The sequence below is a fragment of the Neltuma alba genome, unplaced genomic scaffold (genome assembly GCF_004799145.2).
Source record: "Neltuma alba isolate B1F8T4 unplaced genomic scaffold, ASM479914v2 tig00012818_pilon, whole genome shotgun sequence".
NCBI lineage: Eukaryota > Viridiplantae > Streptophyta > Magnoliopsida > Fabales > Fabaceae > Neltuma > Neltuma alba.
The window spans coordinates 32,283-39,435 of NW_021637211.1; the positions used below are offsets into that span (position 1 = coordinate 32,283).

A 7,153-nucleotide genomic window follows, 5' to 3' on the forward strand; every position below is an offset into this window, starting at 1 on the left:
CTTTTTATTTGGTCCTAATTATAAGACCCAATCCATTTTCTCTATTATATTTATGTATTTTTTTCCAAGATAATCCTTCTAATAATGATAGTTTTAGCCAATATACTTAATTAGCAAGGATATTTTAGGAATAACAACACTTGTTTATTATAAATAACCAACTTAACTTACTTCCTTAATCTCTTCAAATAAGTCAATTGGGTCTTATAATTAGGACCGGAGGAGTAATATATAACTCTTAAATTCGAGATTAGCCTGCAAGAGGATTTAGCTGCTGCCCAGCAAACAACACTACTCCACTTCAATATTCCCTAATTAGAAACAGAAAAGGATGGTCAGCTACAAAGTCTATTTCAGGTGGAGGCTTGAAATTTGGTGGACAAGCGGCCAATAATGTCATGGCAATGGCTGCTGCAGATTCTGTTCCTTCTTCATTTAGTTCAATGACTTGCTTTTGAATTATGTTTGAAACAAATAGCGGTTCACCATCAATAGAATTTGTCATTTCTGTCAATTCTCCTTTGATTTGTCTGAGAATGGCAGTGTTAGCCCTAGTTCCTTCAACAGATTAGAAGCCATGATCACATAAGAAATCGTAAATTTTGGGATCCTGAAGTTGCCCACTCGAGTTTTAGGACGGTGTTGTTCCAAAAAATTAGATTGAGAACCAACCTTCTCAACCAGCGAGGGAAGCCCATCCTTTGAATCTGGAAGAAAGATATACATTGTGAAACAATGCTCTTCCGGTAGGTCATAAGGGACACCAAGGACTTTGAAACCATCACAAACCCTAATAAGATGTTTCTTCTTGCTGCTCGTGAAAGGTGCTTTCACTGAGTTTCTACCACTTCGAAGATAAAATTCATAGTCTTTGGTTTCTGATGAATCAAACTTCTCTAACCATGCTCCTTTGAAGTGTAGTGCATTTACAAAGACGACAAGTCTATCTAAGTTACCAAGAGACCCTCTAGCGAAATAAGGTTTTTAGCAAGGCCACGTGTATTCTTTTCCACCCATGAATTAATTTGTTCGGGCACTTCATCAGCCTGTATAAATTATAACCATCACTTCATTAGTTAATTGTTTATTTCATCATAATACTTTAATTTGCTTCCTCCGTGCAAATATTGGCAAAAAATACGTATAAACTAAGAACTAAGAAGGTATTAAAATCAATGTGTTGTGTAAAAATTATTTTTTTCCTTTTTACTAATGTCACAATATTTTAAACCCCAACTACATATATATCTGTAATATTTTAATTGGTTTTTTTTAAATACGCATCAATCAATTATATACTTAGAAAATTATATCAAGACTCATTTAGTGAATAAAATACTCATATTTTGAAAGAAAAATTACACTAGCTAGCTCATATATAAGCTTCTCAGGAAAGAGAAAAATGAAGCATCGTCCGACTTTACATTTAGAATTCACATAGATTGATCACACATTTAAGACAGTATAATTAAATAGGTCACATACAAGATGATGCATCAATTATGAGAAAACTATATCATTTTAACCAAGAGAAGATATTCAGATTCAAGAGGGCCTACAATACAAATATATACTTGGAGGAGACAAGTTTAGGGGTAATAATTTTCACCTCACATCATCATCAAAATTAAAGTTTCGCTTCTAGTAAATTAAATAAGCCTAGAATCCAATCAAATTGCTACGCAAGTTATTCTCAAACAAGTCATCGAAGATATTCGAAATTGAAATCACATCCACACATGTATGATTATTGATTAATAGTGCAATTAAATAAAGAATCATGAGATTATTCTACCTTTTTTCTGAAATCCACTTGAGCCAGAGTGGCCTTATAAAGTCCACATTACGTTCAAACGAAGGCTTAAGAATTAGGGATTGATCGAGCCACAAGGCATTGGCAAAACTCAGGCAATGGCCACCGCCGGCGAAGGAAACGTCGAACAGCCAAGTGGCGACGAGGCCGAGCATCACCTGGATTGATAATAGTGAAACGACAACGTCTTTTTTTTGGCTTCCTTCAAGAATATATGCTTTGCAAAGCTCAACGAGACGTCGGATTGTTTGGCCGCCATTGCTTTCCGAGAGGCCATGGGGTTGGAAAGCTCTTCAAATTGCGGATTTGCCAAGCAGGAAGGAGTAGTTTGGTTTAGAGAAACTGAGGAGAATGAGAAGGAAAGAACAGTACTCGCTTTCCGGCATTGAGCTGTTTGGTTGATGGAGAGCTAGTTCCGACGAGAAACGAGATTCCGCCACATGACGGAGAGCAAAGTTCAGGCGACGACGGAAAAGGTGGGAGAAAGTGGAGAAAACGAGGGAAGAGCAAGAGAGAGGACAATAATTCCAAAATGAAGAGAGCTATACAGCGAATCCATTATATAGTTATTAGGATATAATATATTATTATAATAATAATGATCTTTTATATATTAATTTCAAAATCAAATCAATACGGTAGTATTTTTTTAGTATTTACAATCAATTGCAATCTTCTAATTATTTATAGTCATCAATCCAATATTAAGTGGATCACTTAGAATCAAATATATGGTTATGGGGTAGCGTGGGTAGGGGTTAATGTTTTGAGTTTTGACAATTAGCTCGATTTTATTAATACGACATTGCATGTCAAGTATCACCCTCTGCGATCTCATTATTGAAATCTAAATTTCAACACTCTTCGCTAGTTTTTCATTTGGTCAGTAAAAAGCGATGTTAAAATTTTAAATTATTGAAAAATTCGAGAAAGATATTCACATTAATTATTGAAATTTGTAATTGCTTCTATGCCAATTCCATTCGTTGTATATATTGGTTTTTAAAATTACAAAATGGTTTAATTAGATTTAGATTGCTAACGAATTTTAATTAAAAGTCAACTGCAATGAATTTGATAATCCTAACAAGAGTTAGTAGTATCTCCTCTCTTTAATATAAGAGTTCATTTGATTTTTATTTTGGTCATAAATATAAGACCCAATCTATTTTGTCTCTTATATTTATTCATATTTTTCAATATAGTCCTTGTAATAATAGTAGTTCTAGTCAATACACTTAATTAGTAAGTATATTTTAGGAATGACATCACCTATTTATTACAAATAACTAACTTAACTAGTTTTCTTAATCTACTCAAATTAGTCAACTAGCTCTTATATTAAAAACTGGAGGTAGTATTGGACTACTTCCATTGTCAGTATTCTAGTTTTATCAAATCTAAAGACGTTGCTGGTAGGTGATTTGTAAATACTTCTATAAGTATTTTGTGAGCTTGAAAGCATGTTATGGTCGTAGTAAATCCTTGGAGCTTAACTCACCGAACTTTTACGTTACCGAACACAAAAAGGGACTGGCCTGGGTGGTTTGACTGGTCAAACTCCAGTCCCAAACGGGTCAAAGCAGCTAAGACTAGTGAAATATATTCAATCGTTGAGTATAAATTTGGAAATTCTTTTATTCACCCAATCATTAAATATATACAATACTAAAGAAAAAAACCAATCAGAAGACAAATAACTTTGCTGTGTATTTTTATATATTACTTTAACTATTTATACTTTTCGAAATTCTTTTATTCACCCAATTCATCCCTCTTAAAAAAAACTATTACTGTATTATTCAATCGTTGAGTATAAATTTGGTACGTATGCCAAGGATATGGATAAATATTATCTGAGCTATTTTATTTTTCATATATATTTCTTTAATTATATTAATTTAATTCAAACCAAACCTTACAGGCTTACACTGATGATTAAGCCGGTTCAATGCCGAATGTGACACTAAGAACATTGGCTTATGCAATAATAGAGAAAAGAGGGGGGAGGGCTACTTTGAGGCATGAGTTTCGACAGATTTACAATTTTTCTCTAAATTAAAGTATTCTTATGAATTGCATAGGTAAAGGGAGTTTCTATGGCCATGTGATTGGTTTCCAATGCAAATAATTAGAAAAAGTATTTTAGACTATGACAAAACTTATGTCAAGTTTATACATAGGTTAATTTGCAAGTATATGTACATATTTTAACAATTACCAATGGTAAAATAACAGACATCCATATTTCATAAGTGAATTTATAAGTACATATACACAATTTAACAACTGATAATAGTAAAATAATGTGTCCACATAAAAATGTACAAATTTTAAATTACATTAGAATAGTTTGTACAAAAATTTATAATTGTTTATATGTAAAATTACAATTACACATACACATTTTAATGACTAACAATAGTCAAATAATAACTACAATTAGAGAACTTGAACAATTGGATGTCAAAAACTTGGCCTAAGGTTTATTCTTTAGGTAAAACGAATGCACATTTTTTTATAAAAAACTAATTTAACTAATTTTTTTAAAATGTTTGTAAACTACTAATCTAATTTTATTATAATAAAGTATTACCTAGGAAAAGCCAATGTGGTTGTGAAAGGTAGTGCAGATAATATTATTAATGATTAAAGAGTAGGAACTTCTAGAAGGTGTTAGAGACTAGGGTCCTATTTGCCAGGTGTAGTTGACAGTAGAAGGATTCGGAATGCTAAAAACAGGCATTGATATATTAATCCTCCACACCTGTGCTTATGACATTTTCCTTTTAGGTACTTTTTTGATTAGTTGAATCTAGGGAATATTTTCATTTATAGGATTAGTCTTTCCTAATCCTTCTACTTAGCATATGGGGCATTTCTTTTGCTCCAATTGCCTTTCAATAAATTGTTTTGTATAATATGTAACTATGAATGGTTGACTCTTTGATAATTTTGTGTTGTACATTTTGGTTAAGGTATGATTTTAAATTGATTAGTATGATAAATAATTAGTTTTGAGATGACAAAATGCTACGGTGCAAGAATTAGTATTGAATGGTTGAAGTTCAACTAAGTTGTGCTAAAACTATGACCTGTGACATTTTGAGCAAATGGATGAGTTGGAATCTCAAACTTAACAGTCAAATAGACCTCATTTTTATCTTTAAAATGAGTAGTAATTCATTCAAATTAAAGTTTTGTGTAATATGCTATGCCTTTCCAAAATTAAGCATAAATTCTAGAAAATTAAAAAAATAACCAAATGAACAGTACATCTTTGCGTTGAATCTGGGCACTCATGAGGGGTATCACAACATGGAAATATTTTTTTTCCTTAAAGATCTCTTTGAAAGCTTCAAATAGAACTTGGAATCACTTCATTTTGATTTTTTTTAGAATTAATTATAATTTTTCAAGGTTGGTGAGCATCAAATAAGAAAGGAAAATGTGTGATATGTGTGTATCCCCTCTTTAACTACTTGTCATGCCACTGAAGTGGTTACTTCCACTTACTACTAACTAACCGCTTATCAACCAATAACTAATAGGCATGGGCAGCATGAACACCCATATAATGATGATTGCATATAAATGATGGTGTTCAAAAGTCCATCTGATAAATGTTGATTTACTATAAGTAGGAAGCCGAGTTAGAATATAGGCTCCATTTGGCACAAAGCACTAAGAGGATTATATTGGGATATTGGCATTGACATTGGTATGAATCATTTTAACATGTTTGGTATGAGGCACTAAATAATACTTGGGATTGTGCAATATCAGATGAGATTAAACAATATCGCCCCACTGTGGTATTTGGGAATTCATGGTATTTAACATTATTTTGACCAAATTATTCCTATAATATTTCACAAGCCCCTATTTTTATTGCTATAAAGGTATATGAAACTTTGTATAGTTTATGACTAATTATAAAATAAAATTAATATAAACATTCCTCCCATATATTATCTTGTGCCAAATGTAATTTCAAAGCTCCACTCCCACCCTCTTTCTCAATCCCAATCCATTAAAATCCAGTGCTGCAAGGTCTATTTCAGGGGTAGAACACGCCATCTCACTAATGGCACAGGCTACTGCGGCAACTTTTGCGCCTTCTTCATCTACTTCAATGAATGCCTTTCTGAAAAGTTTTTGAAACACGTCACTAGAATTCCATTTCTGTCAATTCTCCTACGAATGGCAATGTTAGCCCTAGTTCCTCCAACAGATTAGAAACCATGACCTCGTTAGATTAAATTGTTCATAAATTTTAATTAAAGTCAACAACAACAGTAAGCCTTAGCTCATCAAGTGGGGGCGGCTTCATGAATTGCACTACGACATTATGCTCTATTAACAACCAAGTCTTTAGATATCTTATTGATCAGGAGATCTTGTTCAATGACCTCATTAAGCGTTCTCCTCGATTTGCCTGTGTTCTTTTTCATAGGACTCCAAACTATCTGATCTACCCTTCTCACCAGCGTCTCCAATGGCCTTCTCTACACATGCCCAAGCCACCTCAAGTAATGTTCAACCATTTTCTCTTCGATAGGGGGTCACACCTACTCGTGTTCTGATTTTCATTTTGAACCTTATCTTTTTCTACATGACTATATATCCATCTCAACATTCTCATTTCTACTACTTTAACTTTATGCTCTTGTTTTTCCTTTATTGCCCAATATTCACTACCATACAATACAACTAGTCTTATAGCAGTCCAATAGAATTTTCGCTTAAGTTTCTCAGGTACCTTCTTATCGCAAATAACTCCAATAGCGTTCATCTACTTTAACCAACCATCTTGTATTTTATGAGAAATGTCTCTGTCAATTTCACAATCCTCATGTATAATGGATCCTAGATATTTGAAATTTGACATTTGAGGAATGATTTGATTTCCCATCTTCACTTCCAAATTACCATTGCCTTGCCTCTCTCCAAAATTACAATGCATATATTCTATTTTGCTCTTACTCAAGCAAAAACCTTTCAATTCTAAAGTCCTTTTCCATAACTCCAATCTAGAGTTAATCTCTTCTCTAGATTCGGCCATGAGGATGATATCATCTGTGAAAAACATGTACTTAGGGATTTTTTCTTAAATAAGCTCAGTAAGAACATCTAGAACAATATTAAATAAGTAAGAACTCAAAAAAGATCCCTGATGTAGGCCAATCTTAATGGGAAAGTCCTTTCTCTTACCTCCAAGCGTTCTTACACTGGTAGTTCCCCCATACTTATCTTATATAGCTTTGATATATGCAACCCGTACATCTTTCTTTTCCAAAACCTTCCAAAGTACTTCTCTTGGCATACAATCATAAGTTT

The 7,153-nt window shown here is 32.9% G+C and overlaps 1 pseudogene; it reads right to left on the bottom strand.

Annotated features, from left to right (window-relative positions):
• Window positions 1-250: 250 nt before the first annotated feature.
• Window positions 251-6,608, bottom strand: LOC114731277 (serpin-ZXA-like; annotated as a pseudogene).
• Between the last annotated feature and the right edge of the window lie 545 nt (window positions 6,609-7,153).